Source organism: Canis lupus, chromosome 37 (assembly GCF_048164855.1).
Source record: "Canis lupus baileyi chromosome 37, mCanLup2.hap1, whole genome shotgun sequence".
In the NCBI taxonomy this organism is placed as follows: Eukaryota; Metazoa; Chordata; class Mammalia; order Carnivora; family Canidae; genus Canis; species Canis lupus.
In genome coordinates this window covers 1691100-1715694 of record NC_132874.1, presented here as the reverse complement: position 1 = coordinate 1715694, position 24595 = coordinate 1691100, and the positions used below count along the sequence as shown (strand labels likewise).

Genomic DNA, 24595 nt, shown 5'->3' with positions numbered 1-24595 from the left:
TACATAAACCATACTTTATCCGGAATGTCTTGCTTCTGAAAGATTAAGAAATGGAGAAAAAATTCCAGGCAGTGATGGAAGTGAAAAGAGACACCGATATAACCACAATCATAGAGGGATCATTTTACACAATATACCTCTCTAAAAACCTAATAGAAAACATAAATGGAGGGACACCTGTGTGGCTCAGCAGTTGAGTGTCTGCCTCCAGCTCAGAGTGTGATCCCGGAGTTCTGGGATCAAGCCCCACATTGGGCTCCCTGCAGCAAGCCTGTTTCTCCCTCTGCCTATGTCTCTGCCTCTCTCTGTGTGTCTTTCATGAGTAAATAAATAAAATCTTTAAAAAAAAGAAAAAGAAAAAGAAAACATAAATGGAAAGATAACCAGAAAACAAAATAATGCAACCCGTATACATATAGAGAGAATAGTGCATGTATCGACTTCAGGATTCAAACCTTTTCTAAACACAGATGAAATTATCTCAAATTTGACATTTTACCAGGCCACAAAGCAAGGCTCTGAAAACAACAGGGCTGGATACATGCAATTATTTCATAGCAACACAATTATGCCAGAAGTCGAAACATGAAAATGAAAAATTATCTTTGTTTACAAAATAATAAATATGCTTCTAAGTAATTTATGGTTCAAAGGATAGGTCACAATTTAAATTAAGAATTATTTTGAAATAAATAATAAAAATAATACATATCACTACTACTCATGTACTGTGCAGCTAGAAGTGTACTTAGAGGGATAGTCTTACATACACATACACAAAATAAATGCCTAAGAATAATGATCTAAGCATTCATTATATGAAATTAGGAATTAACCACATTTTGTTTAACCATCCATCCACTGATGGACACTTGAGTTGTTTCTACCTTTTGGCTATTGTGAATAATGCTGCTATCAAAGTGAGTGTACAAATATCTGTTTAGATTATGTCTTTAATTCTTTTGGGATATACACAGAAATGGAATTGTTGGGTCATATGGCAATTCTATTTTTTCTTTTGGCAATTCTATTTTTAATTTCTTCCAGCCTTATTGGGATATAATTGACATCTAACACTGCTTAAGTTTAAAATATACAATGTAATAATTTGATATATGTATATATTACAAAATGATTACTGCAATAATGTTAGCCACCACATCCATCACCTCACATATTTTCAATAAACATAAGTTTGCATTTCTCTGGAAATGAAGGGTGCAGTTGGTGAATCATAGAGTAGTTTCATGTTTGATTTTGTAAGAAACTGCCAAGCTATTTTCCAGAGTGGCCATGCCATTTTACAACCTCACCCATATAAAACCTGTATTCAATTTCTATAACATTCTCAGAAAGGCCAAACTATAGGGACAGAAAATGTATGTGGCCATCAGTTATTGCATAGGATTGGGAAGTGTCTTCCAATGGTAACAGAAGGAAAGTTTATGAACTGACACAGCTGTTCTGTATCCCGATTATGGCAGTTGGTTACATGAAAATATGCATATGCTTTCAAAACTCCAATTTTATTCTATGATAAATTTCTAAATTAAAATAAAAATAGTTTTCATTTAATGGCATAAATAACCTCTACAATTTATCTGAGGGATACTTTCACCAAATTGTCTCATTTCAAAATAGCTTACTTAGAGCAGGGTTCGGGGAAGAAAAAACTCAGAGACATCCTAAGATTTTGCAAAATGTGGGCACAGGTGTCTTGGTGCAAACTTTTTGAGAAAGTGATTGTACTCACTCTGATTCCTGTGCAGCACAGCGGCAGTGGGGTTTTACCAGGCAGAAGAACAGGAGACATTTAGACAAGAAGCATACCCAGCCCCACACTGAGGAAGGTCAAGTTGGGAACAAAGGCGGCCTCTCCTCCAGGAACAGGAAGGACAAAAAGCTCAAACGTAGCTGGCAGGATTCGAACCTGCGCGGGGAGACCCCAATGGATTTCTAGTCCATCGCCTTAACCACTCGGCCACAGCTACAGCTGCGTGATGGTGTCTTAAAAGCACAGAAGAAATTTGGTAGATCTACAGGTAAGATTACTGTGTGGACAAGATTCCTGGTGTTTAGTGAATCGGGCAAAAATCCGCAGGTTAATGAAGGCTTGGGGAGGGGGGTCAAACGCTCCGCGCACCCCCTGACATTTAGGAGCATGGAGACGAGAGTGCTCCCTACAAGCATCTTTGTTTTCAACAAGTTGAGGTAGATTTATAAACTACCGCCGCCTCCCATGCGGGTGACCTGGGAGCTAGCTGGGTGCTGGGGATTCGGAAACTGGGACCAAGTTTACTCTGCCCCCAGGGGGAGTAGGGTAACCACAGGTTACGGCCTGCCCGGGAGCAACCCTTCTGCTAGAACTCCCAGGCCAGCGTCCTCGCTGCAGGTTTCACGGAAGGAAATACTGTCGCTGATTTGTCTCCACCGTGCAGGGAGAGAGACCCGATGCTGCAAACCATCTGGGTCTCCTCACTCGGTGTCCCCAAGCTCCGTCCGGGGCCAGTACCCAACCTATTCATCTCGCTGGGTTCAAGAAAGTACTTGGCAAATACCAACTCACGTTCACTTTCTGCACGGATTAAAAGAAACCTATAGGTATAGAAGTTTCATTCCCTGTGAGATGCTAGCTGCTCCCTAAAACAAATGGATTACCTGATTTGGCTTTGTTTGGCTTTGGCCAATGCAAGGGCCCATTTTCTTTAAATGTAACCAACAAACACAATGCATTCATTTTCTGTTCTCCTTTTTACATTTGTAACTTCCTGCTTCCTTCAGCAGAATTTTCAGAGGCTCTACAGGATTGATGTAGAACAAAATGGTTAAGTGTACATGCCAGATAGATGGGTCCCCATTTCCTGACCGGCTAAGTGTCAACGGGCAAGAGGTGAAAGCTGATGGGTATGATGCTCCTGAGAAAGCTGAGATAATTGCTTGGATTTAACACATTAAATTTAGCCAGAAGTAACAAAAGTGTTCTTTAAATAGAATTCTATTCAATTCGGGTAACACTGGGAATGGGTTGGGGGCTAGATCTAATTAAAGATCAAATATTTTCCTTGTATTTATATTCAGAAAAGATAAACCTCACTTATAAACAGAAGGAATGTGGTCATGGAAAGTAAGCAGGCCTCACTGACACTCTTTGGAAAATTTCCCACTATTTGCTTTAAAAGAGTGTATGAGGGATCCCTGGGTGGCGCAGTGGTTTAGCGCCTGCCTTTGGCCCAGGGCGCGATCCTGGAGACCCGGGATCGAATCCCACGTCAGGCTCCCGGTGCATGGAGCCTGCTTCTCCCTCTGCCTGTGTCTCTGCCTCTCTCTCTCTCTCTCTGTGACTATCATAAATAAATAAAAATTAAAAAAAAATAAATAAAAGAGTGTATGACATATTCTAAATAATTATTTTTCTGCCTCTCTCCATTGGAATATTTTTGGGGCACACCTTTGTCTTGAGCTTTCCCGAAACATTTTTTTTAAGTTGTAACTTTTTGTTATTAACACGATAATCCCCAAAGAGTTCTTCATCAGAGTATGAATGTAAAATAATTCTTAAGGTCTAACTAAGGGACACCTGGGTGGCTCAGCGGTTGAGCGTCTGCCTTCAGCTTAGGGCATGATCCTGGTTCTGGGATGGAGTCCTGCATGGGGCTCCCTGCATGCAGCCTGCTTCTCCCTCTGTCTGCGTCTCTGTCTCTCTCTCTGAGTCTTTCATGAGTAAATAAATAAAAATCTTTTTTTAAAAAAGGTCTAATTAAATGTCAGCCGGTTAGTGGCATACAGAAGCCTCCATGAATTCTGCAAACCTCCAACTAGCATCAATTAGTCAAGAAACAAACTCAAGGCCCATGTCATTGTGAAGGACATTGAAAAAGAGAGTCCATATAACAGGGACTATTAAGGAACATTCAACACCAAAGTCCTTGAATCTACGTGAAGAGAATTCATCTTTTTTGTGCCAAGTAGATATTTCTCCCTCTTGATTGGAAGAATCTTGGGTAATGAGGACTGTCTCATACTGGGATGGAGAGGGTTGGAGAAAACAAAGAACCCACAATCCTACCTTCCAGAAACTAGCAGTAGCAGTAGTTGGATATATCTTCTTTTTCCCTCATCCCCCAGGATTTTTTTTTTTTTTGAGTAACAGAAGTGGGAAGTTTATTAAAGCAAAAAGTAAACTCTTGGGATATGAGAGTGGGTGAGCTTAAGAGAGAGACAGAGAGACAGAGAGTTGGGTCCCCTCCCCCCAGTATTTTGAGTGCAAAGAAAAAAATAGGAGTAGTTGAGGTCATTCAAAACATAAATTGTGCTAATATCTTCCAGACAAAAACTACCAGGAATACATAAGCAGCTGAACAAGATGGGTTATTACTCCTGTAGCAATCAAGAGCACACACCACGGGGACCCCTGGGTGAATCTCAGTAAGAGGGTGTTAGAAGGATTTTTTCTTGTGTTAGGTGATTTGGGGGATTCTAAGAAGCGGGGCTGTTCTGCAGTGGATACTGTCTGGAAGCAGGGAGATACTGTGATTGGGTAGCTTAATAAGTCCTATCCTGAAAGAAGGAAGAACAGAGCAATGCTAAAACTATGATTGGTAAAGAAGCTGTCGTCACTCATACTGGACAAAATGAGGAGAATTGGGGTCATTTTTGTGGCCTAACAGTATTTTTGTCTGTTTTTGTGTGTGCTTCATGTTTATACTTGTGTTCAGAAATGATGGCAGTGTGATCTTATTTTCATCTTGATCCATCATGATCACTGAATGGTCTTGTCTGACATCTGCATTCTGTGAAATTGTTCATGTTCAACAAAAGAACATCAAGTCCCAGCTGATAACACCAGGTCAGCTCCCACCTGGCAGGGGCTACTTTTATCTTTCTCAATTTTGTACTTTACTAATTTAATTGAATATTATATCATCAATGCTTTTTTTCCCCAGGAACTTTCCAAATGTCATTTTAGTGGCTTTCTAATGTTCCATTGTTCAGATTAGTTAAATATTCCCCCTTGTTGGACATCTATGTTATTGTGGTCCATTTTTTTAAATACCATAATTGGTTTTGTACATGAAATGTTTTTCTATAGTTAGGATTAATTCCAAAGCACAGTGTTTTGCAAAATGAACTATCAATTCAAGTGTTTTCAAGCTTCAAATGAGCTGAAATATCTGTTTGTTAGGTTGTGGCAGGAGCAAAGAACCTCTTGTGAGAATATAAAGAAGAAAGTATTCCTGTCACCACAGAGGAAGACAGAAGCCAGTGACACTTAACTACAAATGAGTTTTTCAGATAAGGGCTTGAGAAAATATGTCCCTTGTAATCTGAACACGTGTCAGCTCTCCTCGTGTACGTCCCTGCACGGGCACTTCTGTTCCCAACACTGTGATCCAAAATCTAAGTTACAGTTAAAAGGAAGCAGGCTCAACATCCTTCCCCAGGAACCACAGGATCTCTAAGCCCAGAATCAACCCACTTGATAACAGGGCTCCACTGTGCCTGATACTTACGTGTTTCTACCTGTCCTTTTAGCTTTGCACAGGACAGAACGTCACTGGGTTGGGGACTTTGGAAAGCTCTTCTCTGGCATGGTGACCTTGAGGCAGTGGGCCAGAGACCAAGCAACCTGGTTTAACCTTCTAGGGAGTCCCAGCTACTATTCAGCTGTGAAAGCACCATAGGTAGTGCCCTTCACGTTGGTTGCTTTCCCATCCTTCAGAAATTATGCACACATATATAAACATATGCTGCCATAAGGGAAAGAAACAGAAGGACCACAGTCCCATTGTATTTCTAGCAGTGCTTGCATCTGGCATACTTCTATGGGCTATAAAGGGAGAATTGTTGACCTCTACCTCTGCTTGTTGAACATGGGCTCATAAATCTTCAATAAAGCCTTCTTCTTGAACCATATCATGTGGTTTGGTGGGTTTTCTTCTCCTCAACTTGTACAACAATTTGGCAATGACACATCCTTTCACTGTGATCAGCTAATGTGATGATTAACCTTCTTAGAATATCACCCAGTACACACTCCCCATTTAATATATTATCACATGTTTAGCAAGTCAGGCAATGGAATGAGGTGATGGTTTCACAGCCTCTAACCCCTATTTATTCCTGCATAGATTTCTCAGTAAATTACCATGTCTTACTGTAGCTGAAATGCCACTTTTGTCTAACACGAAATTTACACATATGTGGATGATTTCTGGATTCTCTATGCCATTGCATGTTTTCTTTGTTTATCCCTGCATCAACAATGGATGCACTTAATTGGATGAGTTTTCTAATAAGTCTTGGTAACCGGTATGGTTAACACCACTATCTTTTTCTTCTTCAAAATTTTCCTGACTAGCACAATCACAGACTCACCTTCACTGCTTACTTTCCCTCAAGGATCACAGTCCTGCACTGTCTCCTAAAGTCTGTTTTCTAGTCTGTTTTCTAGTGGTTATTTCATACATTTTTTTCTGGCTTCCTCATTTCCAGAGGACAACTCCCCTAGCTGTTAATCCTTCAGGGATGGAAATATAATTTTCACTTAAAAAATAATGTGCCAGAGAGAACACCAATTATTTTCAACATTTTATAGTACTTTTGTTTGATTTTTAGATTATCTGATCTATACATGGGTCTGTTTAAGGACTGTCTTAATCAAATCATTGATTTCTTTTTTTTTATTTCTTTTTATCTACATATTCTACTCTCTATATCATTTTTCCTCATAGGGAGCCATTCTAAACTATTGTTTACATTTTTAGTACCTTCGAATATCACAAGTTTTCTTATAGGATATGCAATAATATTTTGTGCATATCCTTTTTGTATTACAAAAATTATACTTTATATACACATCATTCTACTTCTGACTTTTTCCATAACCATCATTATTTTATTTATATATCACTTGAATGCTGAGCTGTTGCTTCCAAGTCTAGCTTGGAAGGATCAGGAACTGAAAGTGCAATGAGCCTGAGGATTAAAAGAAGAGACAGACACAAAGTAGTGTGGGGATCAGGGACCAATGCAAAGCCTCGAAGGTCCCGAGCTCATAAAGGCTGCTGTTTTTATTAGGTGCATTGCTTAACCCTACATGTTCCAGAGAGACATCTCTACATTAGATAAGTTGGGTAATACAAAGAGGCAGGCTGAAAATAACTTCTAACAAATATCCTTCCCATATAGAGTGCACAAAGAAGTTTCAAGTGTGATGAACAGTCCACACTGGTGTTCCAGTTGGTTGTAACCTGCGTTCAGACTTACTGTTCTTCTATACGTAGAAACTTCTTTTTGTCACGTCATGGGATGAATTTCTTGGGATCATATATTAACAGCCTCTTTTCATGATCTATTTATGATTCAGCAGGCCTGTTTCCCACACTGAGCAATAGCTCCTCGGGTGCATCTACCATAATTTATCTTTTTAAATGATTCCAAGAAGGTGCCCTCTTAGTTCCTGACTCTACAAGTAACTCCATCCAAACATCCTCATACACACCCCTTCAGGGACTTGGGCAAAATCTTCCTTGGATATATCCCAATAGACATAGAAGTTAGAGACCATGTTACATATATCTTGATTGGGTTGATTGGCACCAGATTGCTATCCAGGAGGCATGCATTTTCCACAAAACTGAGTAGCCACAAAAACCTATCTGTGGCATTAATAAGCTTAGCAACCTAAGAGTTGTAAAGTGATGCCACATTGAGCTCTAATCTCTCATATAATCAATGACTCTGAGCACTTCCTGGTTTTTAAGGTTATTAAGTTTTTCCTATAAACTGTTAACCTCAAATGCCTGCTCCATATTTGTATCTGCTACTTTTAATGGAAGGTTTACAGGCCATTCTCATGTATTGATACCTTACCAGTCTCGAATAATTTTCTCATGATTTAACAATATCATTTTTTATTTTCAGACCTGATATGAAGATCAAAGGCTATTTTGCTAATGCTAAACTATTGACATCAAGATTAGACATCTTCAAAGATCAGCACAAGCACACGACATGTGACAGAAACAAGAGCCAAAGGCACTGCCTAGATGTCCAGCTGGAAATTCGTCTTTCTGTCTTCATGTCTCTCTATGTGCATCCTCACCACCTTTATTGCCTTTTATATGCAAGAACATCGCCCTTTATAAGTCAGTACAGAAGTCCCATCCAGAAGGTCTCCAGCAACTGAGGTTGAGAGTGCTGTCTTCACCCCCCTGGTGGCCCCAGACCAGTAAGCCCTTCTCTTGCCAAATGGGGAGGGTCCTTTCAGGGCACATGCATAACAGAGTGGGGGGAATAACGCAGAGGATGGGGGAAAAAATCCTTCCTCAGACTGCTTTCAGTCCAGTTTCCCTGCTCTCACTGGAATGAAATCCAATTTTGACCGGTTTAGTTTAATATGTGTAGATGAGCTCTATTCCATAAACCACCATGGAGCAAATATGGCCACTTTTTTGGTTTCACCAAGCGGTTAGATTCACAAATGAAGGCATGGGATTTCTCTGTAGGACATCAGGCCTTGACTCTTTAGATGACAGCAGGAGAAGAAAGAATCAGAAAGCCAGATATCAGGGAGAATTGGGGATTAAATCATCCTTGGAAACCTGGGGTGGGGGACAAGTGGATTCTGTCACTCTCTAAGTTGAAGTGTCCCTCTCAGCCCTACAGTATGTACACAGAGCTGTTACTGGACCCCAGGATTTCCAGCTTAGAACTTTAAAGCAGGGGCACCTGGGTGACTCAGTGGTTGAGCATCTGCCTTTGGCTCAAGTCATGATCCCAGGGTCTTAGATCAGGCTCCTTGCAAGGAGCCTGCTTCTCTCTCTGCCTGTGTCCCTCCCTCTCTCTCTGTATCTCTCATGAACAAATAAATAAAATCTTAAAAAAAGAAAGAACTTTAAAGCAACTGCAAATGGGTCAGTGGATAGATAGGTGTGCTGGTGCAGTGAGAATGCAAAAACAAGCAGGCATGGAAATGGAAATGTGCCTGCTCACCTCTGGGGTCCAAAGACAAACAGTCACAGAGGGGACAGCCACAAGAAATCTGGTCTATCACACTGAGAAAGAAAATGGCTTGAGGCTTTTGCTCACTTTTTGGCAGTTGGTCCTATTCATGCTGGGGTTCTAGGCCATAACTTCATCTTATACCAGTTTCATGCCCTGCTTAGGAAAGTGAAATTATAGTAAAAGTGACTAATTGACAGAAGGGTCTGGTGATACTTTCCTGGAGGGGAAGCGTGAGGTGCCTGGATTTGAGTCCACTGTGGGAGAGATGGCCCCTGGCTTCCGCGCCAGGAGAGCAACACAAAGACCACACTTGTGTGGCAGAAAATGGGGAAAAGAATAGGATTCTCTTGGAGAAGAGCAGTACCCTGCAGAATTCAGCGGGAAATCACAAAGAGATCAAGGATGGCTTCCTAAGAAATTCCATCGGCATCTTCTCAGTTTGGATGGGGGCAGGCACCCTGGGTGCTGGAACTTGCTCTAATGTCCCCATAACACCTCAGCACTTGGGGAGAAACACAGTATTATATTATAATAAAACTTGCTAAAAGACCAGAATTTAGGGATCCCTGGGTGGCGCAGCGGTTTGGCGCCTGCCTTTGGCCCAGGGCGCGATCCTGGAGACCTGGGATCGAATCCCACATCGGGCTCCCGGTGCATGGAGCCTGCTTCTCCCTCTGCCTGTGTCTCTGCGCCTCTCTCTCTCTGTGACTATCATAAATAAATAAAAATTAAAAAAAAAAAAAAAAAAAAAAAAAACCAGAATTTAATTTTTCCAACTACTAAAAAGAAACGATAATTATGTAAAACGATAAAGGTACTAATTTATCACTACAATAGCAATCATATTGTAATATATAAATGTATCAAATCTTTTTAAAAACTTTTGATGAGCATCTACTATATGTTAGTCTCTAAGCTATATTTTAAATATCTAGTAATAAGCGAAAGAGATGTAGTCACTGCTTACATTCCCAACTTGATTTTCAATTATATTATTTTCGTGTATTTGCATATTCAAGGTAGATCCTAAATAAATAAATAATCACTGATAAACTTTAATATGGGAAATTAAAAAACAATAAAATAAAAATTTTTACTATAGCTAGGACTAGGTGAAACAGATCTCTTGATATATTGCCTGACACATGTCATTGATACTGCCTCCAGGCTTCTCAGCGTCTATCTCTTAAAATGTATATTCTATAAACAGCAAATGATTAGATCTCCTTTTTTCGACCTGACAACTTCTTTTTTTAATATAAATTTATTTTTTATTGGTGTTCAATTTGTCAACATATAGAATAACACCCAGTGCTCATCCCGTCAAATGCCCACCACAGTGTACCTGACAACTTCTTGATTTCAGGTTGGGATTTAAAACACAATAAGGTATTTCAGAGGATGTTGTAGAAATATTTCTGGTACCTGTTGAATATGAGACTGTGTTCTGTGTATGCCTTTTGTGATATTTAGCTGTGATACTCTGTGATAAGGCAGAGACCAAGTCTAGAGGCAGCATTCTCCGATTCATGATATTTGGTCATTGATTTGTAGGTAGAAAGTCAATGGACACCCAGAGGAGTTTATCTCACTGTTATAGGCCAAAATAATACTTTAGGCTAAGGGAAGTTTAAGAATTTCTGAAGGTTTGGCAAGCTTATGTTTGATATTTGATAAATCAAATATCAAATATATGGATGATAGAAATGATCTGGTCTATCACACTGAGAAAGAAAATGATAGAAAGATTTATTCTTTCTGTCTTACTTGAAGAGCAAAGATGGTGCAGGCAATGAAGAGTTTGAGTTAGCATTAATATCTACGAAACTCTTTAGTAACAATTCTGGGTAATAGAATATACATCACTAAATAAGTAATGCAGATTTCACCAGGTAGGAAAGATGAGTCAAACAACATTTTTGCTATCACTAAAATTGTGGCTTTTTGACAAGAAAATGCTTTGATCCATACGAAAATTGTTTTTATATGCATTTTATACACATTTTCATATACACAAATACACATTTTTATATGCATTGTTTTTATAAACATTTTTATATCTGTTTTTTGGTACAGTGGAATAAAATTAATTTTAGAATATGTAAAGAGGTATTGAGGCTTGATTTTTAGTGTCTTTACAGTTTTGAGAGGATGACAGTGTCAGATAAGCATCAGAAACATCCTTGGCTTTACCTTTAATAATGTCTTACCAATTCTCATTTAAGATTGTAGTCCGCTTATCTTTGGAATAGTAGTAAGACTATAGCCCCAGCTAAGGTATTCAGTTAATCAGCATTAGCAGAAAGGAAGATAGAGGTATCCTTTCCTGTGGTACAACAAATAATTTGTGGAGTGGAGTTAAAGACTATCCTGTATGCAGAAACATACTGTAAACACTGAGGATGTTGACAAATCTCCAGGACCTCTGTTTTACACTATAAACTATACTATGATTGTCCTTGATTGACCATTACTTTATAGACAATTTTTATACCTCTTTATGCTTGACCATCAATATGTTTTCCATAAGATGAGAAGTAAAAGATCATTGAAGTGTATTTATATTAATATATTTTACTTTCTTGTTATGAAATTGAATTGTGCCTCACCACCCAAATTCATAGGTTGATGTCTAATCCCAGCACCTCAGAATGTGACCTTATTAGGAAAAAGGGTCGTTGCAGGTGTAATTAATTAGATTAAGTTCAGGTCATTAGGATGACCCTTAATCCAATATGACTCGTGTCTGTTTGAAATGGGGAAATTAGGATGCAGAGACATATATGCATAGAGGGAAGACGATATGAAGAGATAGACAGAAATAACCATATGAACATGAAAATGGCCATCTACAAGCCAAGGAGGGAGGTCTGGAACAAATCTCTCCCTCACAGCCCACAGAAGGAAACAACTCTGCCAACATCTTGATTTTGGACAACTAACCTCCAGAACTGTGAAATAAATTTCTGTTTTTAAGCCATTCAGTTTGTGTTGTTATAGCAGCTCAAGAAGGTTAACTCAGGAAGGTGTTCGCTTTTGAATTGCAGTCTTTTTTTTTAATCCTAAACTTGCTAAATAAAATAATTCTTATAATATTTCTGAGTTAAAGTCTGAAAAATGACAAAGCAAACCCAATTATTTCTATTATTCTTCTTCTTTTTTTTTTTTATTATTCTTCCTTTTATCTAAAGCAGAAGAACAAATCTTGGTGTTATTCGGAAATAACATTCTAGGAAACCTAAAGAATTCAGTCATAAAAGACATCTTCATGGTTTTTACTATTCTGAATTTAGGGCCTAACTTGAGAAAATCAAGTCAAGATGAATTGCCATGAGAAACAAAACATAAACACAAGTCATAATTTTGTAAAAACAAGGCATGTTAAACAGATAACATGCAAAAACCACAACAACACAATAGCAGTGATTTTTAGAAACTTAAAAATAAGTAAAATTTTAAAATTTTATTTATTTATTCATGAGAAAGAGAGAGAGAGAGAGACAGGCAGAGGGAGAAGCAGGCTCCATGCAGGGAGCCTGACGTGGGACTCCTGGGTCTCCAGGATCAGGCCCTGGGCTGAAGGCAGCACTAAACTGCTGAGCCACCTGGGCTGCCCCAAAGTAAGTAAATTTTCTTAAAATTATTTAAAGATATACCAGGAGTACAAAGAGGTAACAGAATGTTTTGACAATTAGAAAAGAACTTTGATTAAGTTGGTACAAATAACTCTAATTTTGCAAAAAAAAAAACTCCAATTTTTCTATTTTACACATATTTTCATACAAGGATTTGTATGTTCTTTTCCTATAAATAAACAAATTCAAAAAGACTATCTCATACTTTTTTAAATCGTTTGTAGACTGCTTTTTAAATGAAGCTTACTCTGTCTATGTATGTATTTAAATATACACAATCAGATGTATATACAGAATCAGATGTAACTCCAGACATTACCAAGTGTCCATGGAGGGTGGGACAGGTGCAAATCACCGTGGTTGAGAACCACTATTCTAACCCTTCCACCTTTCACATGCCTCTAGATGATCCTGTGCCACAGAATAGATCACATCCAAACTCTTCACAGCCTACGCCCTCAGAAGTGATGGGGAAAGGTCTGCAAGAAGGAAAAGAAGAAAGTGGGTAGGAAAAGAAAAAAAGATGCTGGAGAGTGAGGGACACATAGGAGACGGGTGGAATAATGCTCAGGACATCTGCCACTTGTTCTCTCAAAACAGTTAAAATACTGGAAACAGGAGCTTAGAAACCTCATCTCCTCTATGGTAAGATCTATATTTTTTTAAAAAAAGATTTATTTACTTATGATAGCCAGAGAGAGAGAGAGACAGAGACAGAGACACAGGAGGAGGGAGAAGCAGGCTCCATGCCGGGAGCCTGACGTGGGACTCAATCCCGAAACTCCAGGATGCCCTGGGCCAAAGGCAGGCGCTAAGCAGCTGAGCCATCCAGGGATCCCCAGATCTCCATTTTAAAAAAAGATTTTATTTACTTATGAGAAACACAGAGAAAGGCAGAGACAGAGGAAGAGGGAGAAACAGGCTCCCTGCAGGAAGCGAGAGGCGGGACTCGATCCTGAGTCTCCAGGATCATGCCCCAGGCTGAAGGTGGCACTAAACCGCTGAGCCGCCGGAGCTGCCCAAGATGTACATTTTAATATTGATATATTGCTATTATTCCATATAGGTATTTATTAACATGATAAATATCTAAGGGAAGAGAGAAAGAAAAAGAAAGGAAGGAAGGAAGGAGGGAGAAAGGGCAGGCAGAGGCGGCTTAGGGACGGTGAAATGCAGGTAGTCATAGGGAGGCTGGACAAGATTCGGTGTTGCTGCCTAAAAGGAGGTTGTGATGTAATCTTAAAAAGTTGCAGAACCTGGACACGGCCAGGGTAAAGACACCAGCATGTCAGAAATGAGACTTGAACCCACGCCTAGCGCAGGAAGCAGGAAGCAGAAGGTTGAACCTGGCGCCTCAGCCCCCTGGGAGAGCTAGAGCCGCACACAAAAGTTGTGCTGCGCAGCCCGGGAACGCCTGCTCCGCCGCAGCGCGCTCAGCCTGGGAGCTGCGGCCTGCGCCGCGCGGGAGGTGGAGGGGGGGGTCTGCAGGGAGGCGGGGGCGGGGGCGCCGCGGGGAGCTGCGCCCGCCGGGCAGGTGGCGATCGCCCTGGTCCCCCGGTCCCCCTAGCTTCCCTCTGCTCCGGCATAGGGGCGGGGGCCAGGGGCTTTCACGCCCCCTCACTCCCCTTCTACAGTATTCCAGCTGGCTTCCTGAGAGCAAGCTGGCGCGCTGCGCTGGCTTCTCGTGTAGGTTAAGTCAAAGTGACTAAAAGTCATATCCGCGGGAATGTGATTGTCTCATTTTTTTATTTTAAAAATTGTATTTAAATTCAAATTGCCAACGTGATAGAACACTCAGCGCTCGTCTCATCATGTATCCTCCTTAATGCCCGTCGCTCCGTTACCCCATCCCCTCACCTTCCTCCCCTTCTGCCACCTTTTGTTGTCCCATTTTTTTTAATTCCTGAAATTCTGTGTGTCATTGATGTAATAAAATAGCACACATTATTTCGTGGTAGTTGGCACCATGGGTACTGCATGAGGTTTACGCATTATTTTCTTCGTATTTGGTCAACATTGCATTTGTCTTCATGCATAGAAAAACCAATAAATAACGTCTTAACTTAATGAAAAAACAACCACTGACTCGATAAGAACTCCTGGCTTGGACTGTGCGAGGCAGGTGCAACTCCCCAGGGACTAAACACTGCTGCCTCCTTCGGAGTGGGATTTTGTCCCCATGGACTCTCCCTACTGGGCTCCAAAAATGTTTGATGAGCCACGAGCACTGTTTCCTCAACTGCAGGCCATTCCCGTCTCTGAATGAGTTGGATCACTTTGAAATGTGGAGGAGAAAGCAAAAGGCGACCTTGCACCCTCCCCCAGCCGCCCCCGTAGCCCTCAGGAACCCAGACACTCCATTTCTGAAACTACTGGGAAAATCCCCACGGGGACGCCCAAAGTTAATTCCCCGGCGGAGGCCAAGGTCATACAACCTTCTCCTCTTTCTCCACCTCCTCTTGCATCCTCTTGGAGATGCTCTTCGGTGACCCCCGCCGTTCCTAAAAGTCATGGCCCGGGCCGGGTTTCCCCCGCCTGCTGTGAGCGAGCCTGCTCCTCGGCTCTTCAGCCATCTGCGGAGTAAACACTGTCTCCGGGGGTCCTTCTGCCCAAACCCGCGAATCCCCCTCGGCAATCACTGACACTAGGAATAATCTGCCTTCTCCCTGGAGTCGTGCGTGGGAAGCCGCTGCTGGGTGAACATACACTGCGACGGTTACGCGATCCGCGTAATGATTAGATGACCCAGGTCATTGAGCCACACTTTTGGAGGACCCTCGAAGTTCCTGAAACCCTGGATCACTCCTGCCTTTCCTGGTAATCCACGTTGTTCACGGAATTTAGTTATTTATAAAATAAATTAACCGTGCTTTTGTCGGGGCCTGGGTAGCTCAGTCGGTAGAGCATCAGACTTTTAATCTGAGGGTCCAGGGTTCAAGTCCCTGTTCAGGCGAGGTGTGTTTTTCTTTTTTTTTATTTTACAGATTCTTTTTTAAATTGGAGTTCAATTTGCCAACATGTAGCATAACATCCAGTGCTCATCCTGTCAAGTGCCCCCCTCAGTGCCCCTCACCCAGTCACCTCCACCCCCTGCCCACCTCCCTTTCCACCACCCCTTGTTGGTTTCCCAGAGTTAGGAGTTTCTCATGTTCTATTTCCCTTTCTGATATTTCCCACTCATTTTTCTCCTTTCCCCTTTATTCCCTTTCACTATTTTTTATATTCCCCAAATGAATGAGACCATATAATGTTTGTCCTTCTCCGATTGACTTATTTCACTCAGCATAATACCCTCCAGTTCCATCCACGTCGAAGCAAATGGTGGGTATTTGTCGTTTCTAATGGCTGAGGATATTCCATTGGATACATAAACCACATCTTCTTTATCCATTCGTCTTTCGATGGACACCGAGGCTCCTTCCACAGTTTGGCTATTGTGGACATTGCTGCTAGAAACATCGGGGTGCAGGTGTCCTGGCGTTTCACTGCATCTGTATCTTTGGGGTAAATCCCCAGCAGTGCAATTGCTGGGTCGTAGGGCAGGTCTATTTTTAACTCTTTGAGGAACCTCCACACAGTTTTCCAGAGTGGCTGCACCAGTTCACATTCCCACCAACAGCGCAAGAGGGTTCCCTTTTCTCCGCATCCTCTCCAACATTTGTTGTTTCCTGCCTTGTTAATTTTCCCCATTCTCACTGGTGTGAGGTGGGATCTCATTGTGGTTTTGATTTGTACGAAATAAGAGGGACTCTGCACATGGCCCAGATAAACTCTGTTTTTACCGACTTTTTAAGAGCCTTTATCTCTTTGATTTCTGGGGTTCCCCAGCTCTTCCACCACATGGTAGTACATAAGTCCTGCCCACTCTGCAAAACATAGTTGATAAACTAAAGTGCAAACACGTTTTGAAATTGTGTTAGCCAACTGCTTTGTATGTTCATTAAAAAGCTTCTCAGGGGCACCTGACTGGCTCAGTCGGTAGAGGATTTGACTCTGGATCTCTGGGTTGCAAATTCGAGTTCTTCATTGGGTGTGGAGATTACTTAAAAATAAAATCTTGGGAAAAAATAGCACCACTCTCTCTTTGGGATTTAAATGTTTTATAAAAGCTCTGGAAATGGGGTTCTCTGTATTTGTTCTGTAGACAGTACCATGGATTTTTGTAAGATTTTAACTGAGTTTTGGATAAAAAGTCAAGGTTTTCACCTGATTGGTACTATGTGTGCGAAGCATGACTGTATTTGCTTCATCGTTGTTTCACTTGTTTCCACCATGTCATATACCTGCAGAATACCTTGACCGAAAAGCTGTGTGTGTGTGTGTGGGGGGGGGTTCCCCACTTTAAACTGGACCTCTGAAATCCTTCAGCAGACAGGGCAGCAGGAATCCTCTTTATCTAGATGGGCCTGACACAAAAATGTCAAATAGCTCCTCAACAGAAACACATACTAAGGGGTCAAAAAGTCTGCTGTTCTCCAGACTGAATTTCTGGCCTGCCCTTAGGTCTTAATTCAGACAGAGAAAAGATGAGATCACCTAGATGAGCTGAAGGAATCTACAGCTTCAGTAGCTCCCAAAGTTGTAGATCAATTACTTAGGGTCTTGGACTGATATCAGAGCCCTTTATCACTGAGAAAATCATTTAATCTTCACGTGGTACATTTGTTAAACAGCTAATTCATGTACACAATTGCGTGGGAAATGAAGGAGAAATGTTGAGCTCAAGAAAGCAGGTTCCATTTAGGAGTGTTTTCACTGGAGTCAATCAGTGTTGGCAGAAAGTGGGTAGATGGGCAAAGCAGAGGGACCCCGGGACATCACTTATTCTTCCAGGGCATGAAGAGCAGGACATGGGATTCATTTATGAGCTTGAGGAGAGATAAGTCCAATGGCTGAGTAAGTGAGGAGAAATCTCAGGACAGGGAAAGATAGGGAAAGAGAGCTGAAGGTCAAAATTACAAGGCAGGGCATATGAGTCTGTTGCTCTCTTTGGAGTTTTTGCTGTACTTTCCTAATTGAGATTTCATAGGTTCTTTAGAGCCAGGGGAAAAAAAAGAGAGAGAGAGATGTGACACCCACTTGAGAGGGCTTCTTCAGATGGAAAAGATCACCTCCCTCAAAACCCCCTTCTCACTTTTCAGTAGGTGTTTCCTCTGTTCATTTCCCCTCTCCTTCCTTTTCTCCACCTCTACCAGACCCCTCTCCTCCTTTTCCCTCTTTTCTGTATCCTCCCCACTACCCCTCATCTGACACTTAAAGTCTCTAAAGGCAAAGCGAAACAGAATTAGAACACACTATCCCTACTGTGCCCTTGGGCATTCTGTGGTAACTGTATGATTTGGAGGAGAAACAAGAAGTAACTTTTGTTGGTATATGACGGGTAGGCAGGTACATGATGATCTATGCTAGATCACTAGTGGGTTTTGTTTTTTTTAATGCTGTACAAATGGTTTAAATTTTATATTAACTAACATTTAAATATGTTAGTAACATAATCAGAATAACCAATGGCAAAGAAATGATTAATGGCTCCCAAACTTTGAGGACCACTGAAATCACCTGAGAATTTCCAACACCCATGGGAGGCTGGCTCCCCCTCCAGACATTCTAATTTAATTGGTATAGGGTGCCACCGCCCCCCATCAGGGATTTTAAAAGCTTCCAGATGATTCTAATGTACAGCAACATTCTAAGGTACATTGAGAGCTTTCCCAACGGTGGTTGGTTCCTATACCACCACCACCATCTCCATAACCAGACCTTGTTAGAAATGCAGGATCTCCAGACATACACTGTATCTACTAGAGGAGAATGTGCATTTGACAAAATACCCAGGTAATCCTGAAGCACTTAAAGTGTGAGAAATACCGGCTTACAACACCTATCTCTGCTAATACTTCTGTATTCACTTGGTTTGAGACACCATATAACAACTTATGTAAAGGGTCACCTGTGTCAAAAAAAATAGTCAGAGTCTTGGTAATGGATGACAGAAAAGTATTGGGTGTCCTTTCACGAAGTGTTGAACATTGTCTAATAGGCTTTTGGAAGTTATTTGGTTCTGAGTGTGCACCTTTAACTGAATTTCTAGTTACTAAACTATTCTAGAGTTTTGCAGGGTAAAAACTGACTTGTAGAGAATTGCTAGTAATGCAAATGACGTTTGTCCATAGCAATTAAAGTAAATTTCATTTTCTTGCCAGCTCCATAGAAGCTCGTCCTTTCCAGCTGCTTTGGTTCTGAGGCAACTCTGAGTTGCTACTCCGTGTAGTCTTTTTGTTTGTTTGTTTGTTTTTGTTTTGTTTTGTTTTAAATCTATCTTTCCTGAAAGCGATTTTGATCAAGTATTGCCTAGAGCTTTGACCGCATGGCTAGATAAATTATAGAGCAGGATAATCCTTGCCTGCGGCGCCCCGGAGTCGGGGTTGCTGCAGGGAGCCAGGAGGTCAAGTCCCACTACCGTCAGCAGGTGCGCGGATCACCCTGGACACGCTTCCCCCGGGTTTCTAACCCCCCTGCCTCTTGGCCTCCACTCGGCTCTTCGTCCCCGGGCGCCTACCCCGCTCGCAGCGCTGCGTCCCGCGCTCCGGATGCTCGAGGGCATCGGCCTGCGTCGCCTTACCAGTCCTGGCAGGTGTGCTTCCCTCCGGGCCGCAAGCTTCTCCCGCAGCCCTGCCCGGCTGCAGCGCCCGGACAAACCGCCGCGGGGAAAGACGCACCTCTCCCACCTGGGAGGGTCGGCAGAGCAGAGGTCCCGGTTCAGCACCCCGAAGAGCTCCCAGGGCGTACTGCGCATCCCAGACGGAAGGCGGCCGCGGATTCCCTGGGAAGCCCGACCGTAACCCACACGCCGGAATTCCCTTAAAACGAGAGAGAAAAATCGGAGCAGGAAGACCACCTTTCTAGGGAGCGGCCTCCAAAAAGTGTGTTAACCGTGAGAAGGGTGGAGTCAAAAGCGTCACTTGTCATCTCCCCGTCGGGGAATCGAACCCCGGTCTCCCGCGTGACAGGCGGGGATACTCACCACTATACTAACGAGGAAAACGTGAGTCCTCGCTGTAGGGACATTCATACTGTCGGTTCTGACCCTCCCCCCGCAGTCCCCCTCCCCGACTCCCCCACCCCCAGTGGGCACAGAATTCCCAGGAGTTTCATTTGTCTCTACAAGAATACTTTGTTAAAGATTCCAGAAAACAGATTTTTCCCAGTGTGACTTTGAAAATCCAAACACGACAGCCCACAAAAGATTAGAAATGGTTGTACATAGTTTTATCACTCACAGCAAAGAAATGTTCCTAAACAGTAAGAAATGCATTCAACAGTTTTAAAAAGCTCCCCCGCTCAAAATTACTTTCCTCCTTTTTCACTTCAAGTTCATTCCGTATTTTAGATTGGCCTCACGGGTCCCCTTCCCCTGGGACGTTTTCTCAGACCGCCGTGAGTTAGCTGTATTTTCCTCTGTTGGTTTGTTACCCTAAGAATCGCATATGTTCTATAGGAATTTCTCCATGGAACACGAGGAAGAGCTTACTCCTAAAATCTAGACCTTAGATTTTGCAGCATTGGCATTAAATGAGTTCTTATTTTTGAATATAGCCTTTTAGTTGTAGAAATTCCACTCTCAGGAATTAAATATTCCTCAGTGAAATTCCAGCTCAGTTATGCATACAGGGCTTCATAAGGGATAGTCATGGTAGCAATTCCAGGTAGTAGAGAACTGGAGACATACTGGAGGTCCCTCAATGAGATGAGTGTCTGTGCTGAGAGAAAAAACAATGTGATTCCTGTGGCCTAAGAACAAATCACTGCAAACTGGGTTGGCTTAGAACCACAGAAATGTGTTCTTTCTCAGTACTGGAGACTAGCAGTCAGAGATCAAGATGTCAGGGGCCAGGCTGTCTCTGAAGGCTCTAGAGAAGATGTTTTCTTGGCATTTTCTTGGCCTCTTCTAAGGCCCTTGTGGCTCTGGGCCACCCTCCCTGCTCCTTGGCCTCTAGCTGACCATCCCAATCCTTGCCTCTGCCTGTGTCTCTATGTGTCCTCTCTTGCAAAGATGCAAGCCCCTGGATTTAGGGGCTGCTGTCATTCAGTACAAACTCGTCTTAATCTACCTAAGCATATTGGCAAAAACTTTTTTTCCAAGTAAGGTCACATTCTGAGGTTCTGGATAGACACAAATTTCCAGGGGATGCTATTTAACCCCCTACAATTAAGAATAAAAGGTAAAGTGTTTATGCATAAACTTGGTTGATTGCACCAAAGTATATCCTAAAATCTGGAAATGTGCTGATTAAAATTGGTTGTGGGTGAAAGGGAAGGGAGGTGGGAAGGAAGAGTATATGGTTCTGCTATTGTTGCTCAGACTAGAATGCAGAAGAGATTATCAAAAGAAGAGGAGGACAAAGCTCTTAAATGACATATGATGACCATAACTAACAGATAAAAATATAAACTTTCTAAAAATATTAGAAAAGGTAAAATGACAAAATAACTTATTTTAAAAAGAGACATTAAAAACCTAAATAAATGGAGAAGTATATCATTTTATGGATTGGGGGACTTAATATCTCAATGATATCATTTCTTCCTAAATTGACCTATGAATTCAATGTAATTCCATTATAAATTCCAACAATATTTTCCAAGAACTTGATAAAATTTCCAAGACCTTGTTGTAAAACCGTATGTAAGTGTATAGGGCCTACAATAGCAAGGAAAATAAGGAAAGGATTACCAACAGGCTGGCAGAACTTATTAGACACTCCAAGAATTAAAATATTATTACAATACCGGCTTCGATATTGAACCTCTAATTGATTAAATAAGACAGAAGCCTCAGAAGAGATTTGTGTTTATATAATTTGGTATATGGGCACTGGTGGCATGTTAGTACAGAGGAGAATTCAAACAATTAATAATGCAGCTAGGAAAAAAACAGTATTCCCATGAAGGGAAACATGAAATTGGATAAAGATTAACACTAAGAAGATTAAGGATATAAATGTCAAAAACAAAATTTAAAACTCTCAGTAGCCATATAAAAAAATCAACCAGGAACCTGTTTATACTATTCTAGGTAATGATGTGAGAAATTTAAAATAGTAAATTGGCTAAATTAATGATAGAAGAGCTAATGTGATCAGTGGGACAGAGACTATCAACACAGAAAGCCAGAAGGCTACCTGGGAGAACTTGAAGTCACAGATTTGCCCTAGAAGGTATTTGATGCTTTGAGGAGATACAGCCAAGGCCAAGTGGTGGTGAGTAAAGCCTGCTTTCACTCTTGCTTCTCTCCTCTCATCTCCATCCAGTGCTGAACACCAATTTAAACCTAACCAGAAGCAACCTGACAAGGCAAGTTGGGGAATGCGGCTTACATGGTCCAGGACAAAGGAGCACGGGACATGAACCAATCAGCACAGACATGGCTATTCAACATCCCATTTCAGCATTTTCCTAAATTGTAACCTACATTCAAAAAGTTAATGCTCTGTACATATGAAGATATTTTCAAATGCTTCCAAAAAAAAAAAAAAAAAAAGGAAAGCAAAGTACCTACCATCATACCTTTAGAAAGAGAGGGGAATTGGAATTATCCAGATCCCAAATCTAATCAAACTAGTCCCGTTCACTGAGAACTGAAGCCAAAGAGACTATGCAGCTACTTCAGGATATGGCACCCAAAGTAAAGAGAGGTGGAAGTTATCAGGCTACTCTAGCCCTTTTGCGCGCTACTCTCCCACCAGTGCATCATATTCACTAAACTAAATTGCGGACAGGTGGGAAGTTAGTTTGGGAAATGGAGCCTGAGGAGTGGAGCCCTCTTGATCTAGAGTAGTGCAGGAGGAGGTGGTGGAAGGAAGATGAGCATCTCCAGACAAGTGAGTGCCACCTCATGAGAATGTATATTGCAACAGCAGAGATTGGGAAGACTGGTTGAATACAACACAGAAATGCTACAAAGAAAACTTTGATGGGTATGTGTGTATGAAATTAATAGTTTCTTTTAATCAAATTATAGTTTAAAAAGAAAACACAATTTACACTGAGAAAGGTTAACTACAATTCAAATAACTGAATTGAACTGTAAGAAACTAAAGAAAAAAATATCAAAACTCCCACATATTGATAAGTCAAGCACATCAACACAATTGATAAATGGGCAGTCAAATAAATAAATAAACCAGAATTCAGGAGAAAATTCAAATGTTTGGATTTATGTTGGAGATATTCAACCTTCTTGTGATACACAAATGCAAGCCATTTTCTCAAAAAACTTACTTCCACTTGATAGGATAAAAATTAAATGAACAAAAATAACAACAGTTGGAAAGGATTTGAAAAAACAGTAACACTTCATACATTGCCCAAAGAGCTACAGCAGTTAACTATGATGTTAACTTGCCTGGATCACAGGGTACCCAGGTATTAGGCTAAACATTGTTTCTAGGTGTGTCTGTGAGGGTGTTTCTGGATGAAATTAGCACTTGAATGAGTGTATTCACTAAAGCCTTCTGCCCTCCCCCAAGTGGATGGGCATCTTTCAAGCCACTGAGAGTCTCAATAGAACAAAAAGACTGAGGAAGAATTCAGCCCTTCCTGCCTGATTGCTCAAGCTGGAACATGGATCTTCTGCCTTCGGCACTTCTGATTCTCAGGCCCTTTGACCCAGATTGAATTACGTGGATCTGGATGTCATGGACTGAATGTTTGTGTACTCCCAAATTCATATGTTGAAATCTTGATCCTCACTATGATGGTATTAGGATACGGATCCTTTGAGAAGTGATTAGGTCAGGAGTTAGTCCCTACTGAATAGGATTAGTGACCTTTAAAGGAGACCCCAGAAAGCTCTCCTGTCCTTCTGCCCTGTGAGAAGACAGTGGTGTATGAACCAGGAAGCTCCTATCAGGCAATTGAAGCTGCCAGCACCTTGATCTCAGACTGCTCAGCCTCTAAAACTACTGAGAAATAAATATCTGTTGTTTATAAGTCACCCAGTCTGTGGTCATTTGTCATAGTAGCCCCAGTGGACAAAGACAGAAGCATATATTTTTACAGCTTTGGAAAAATAGTTTATCATAACCTCAAATAGTTAAACATTTATGTAACCTAATAAATCAACAGTTTGGCTTCTAGGAAGGTACTCACGAGATATACATGCATTATTTGTTTTCTTGAGCTTTGCTTTATTCCTTTTTTAGTTTTTTACAAACTGCAACCCTGTGTCGAGTGAGTTTGCTGGCACCATTTTTCCAATGGCACTTGCTCATTTCATGTCCTGTGTCACACTTTGGTAATTTTGACAATATTTCAAATTCTTTCATTACTGTTGTATTTGTGATTAGTGATTTGGGATGCTACTGTTGTCGTTGTTTGGGGGAGGGGGGCATGAACTGCCCAAATAAGAGAGTGAATTTAATTCATGTATGTTATGTATGTTCTGATAGCTCCATCCACTGGCCTCTCCCTCCCCTTGGGGCTTTGTATTCCCTGAGATTCAACTATGTTGAACTTAGGCCAATTAGTAACCCTACAATGGCCTCTAATTGTTCAAGTGAAAAGGAGGAATGTCATGTCTCTCTCTTTACATCAAAAGCTAGAAATGATCAAGTTTAGTGAGGAGGGCACATTGAAAGCCAAGATAGGCTGAAAGCCCAGTCTCTTGTGCCAAACGATTGGCCAAGTTGTGAATGCAAAGGAAAAGTTCTTGAAGGAAATTAAAAGCGTATTCCAGTGGATACACGAAGGATAAGAAAGTGAACTGGCCTTATCGCTGATATGGAGAAAGTTTGAGTGGTCTGGATAGATCAAACCAGCCACAGCATTTCCTGAAGCTGAAGCTGCATCAGGAGCAAGGCCTTGACTCTTCAATTCTAGGAATGTTGTTCCTGAACTATTTATCACAAAGTTTGATCTTTCCACCTGTGGTTTGAAATGCATTCTCTATCATG

At 41.4% G+C, this 24595-nt stretch overlaps 3 non-coding genes across 3 annotated transcripts; 1 reads left to right on the top strand and 2 right to left on the bottom strand.

Annotated features, from left to right (window-relative positions):
* Positions 1-1909: 1909 nt before the first annotated feature.
* On the bottom strand, positions 1910-1991 carry TRNAS-AGA (transfer RNA serine (anticodon AGA)). Its single transcript has one exon. It is a non-coding gene; the product is annotated as a tRNA-Ser (tRNA).
* Positions 1992-15521: 13530 nt separating this feature from the next.
* TRNAK-UUU (transfer RNA lysine (anticodon UUU)) lies at positions 15522-15594 on the top strand. The gene has a single exon. It is a non-coding gene; the product is annotated as a tRNA-Lys (tRNA).
* A 4016-nt stretch (positions 15595-19610) lies between these two features.
* TRNAD-GUC (transfer RNA aspartic acid (anticodon GUC)) lies at positions 19611-19682 on the bottom strand. Its single transcript has one exon. It is a non-coding gene; the product is annotated as a tRNA-Asp (tRNA).
* Between the last annotated feature and the right edge of the window lie 4913 nt (positions 19683-24595).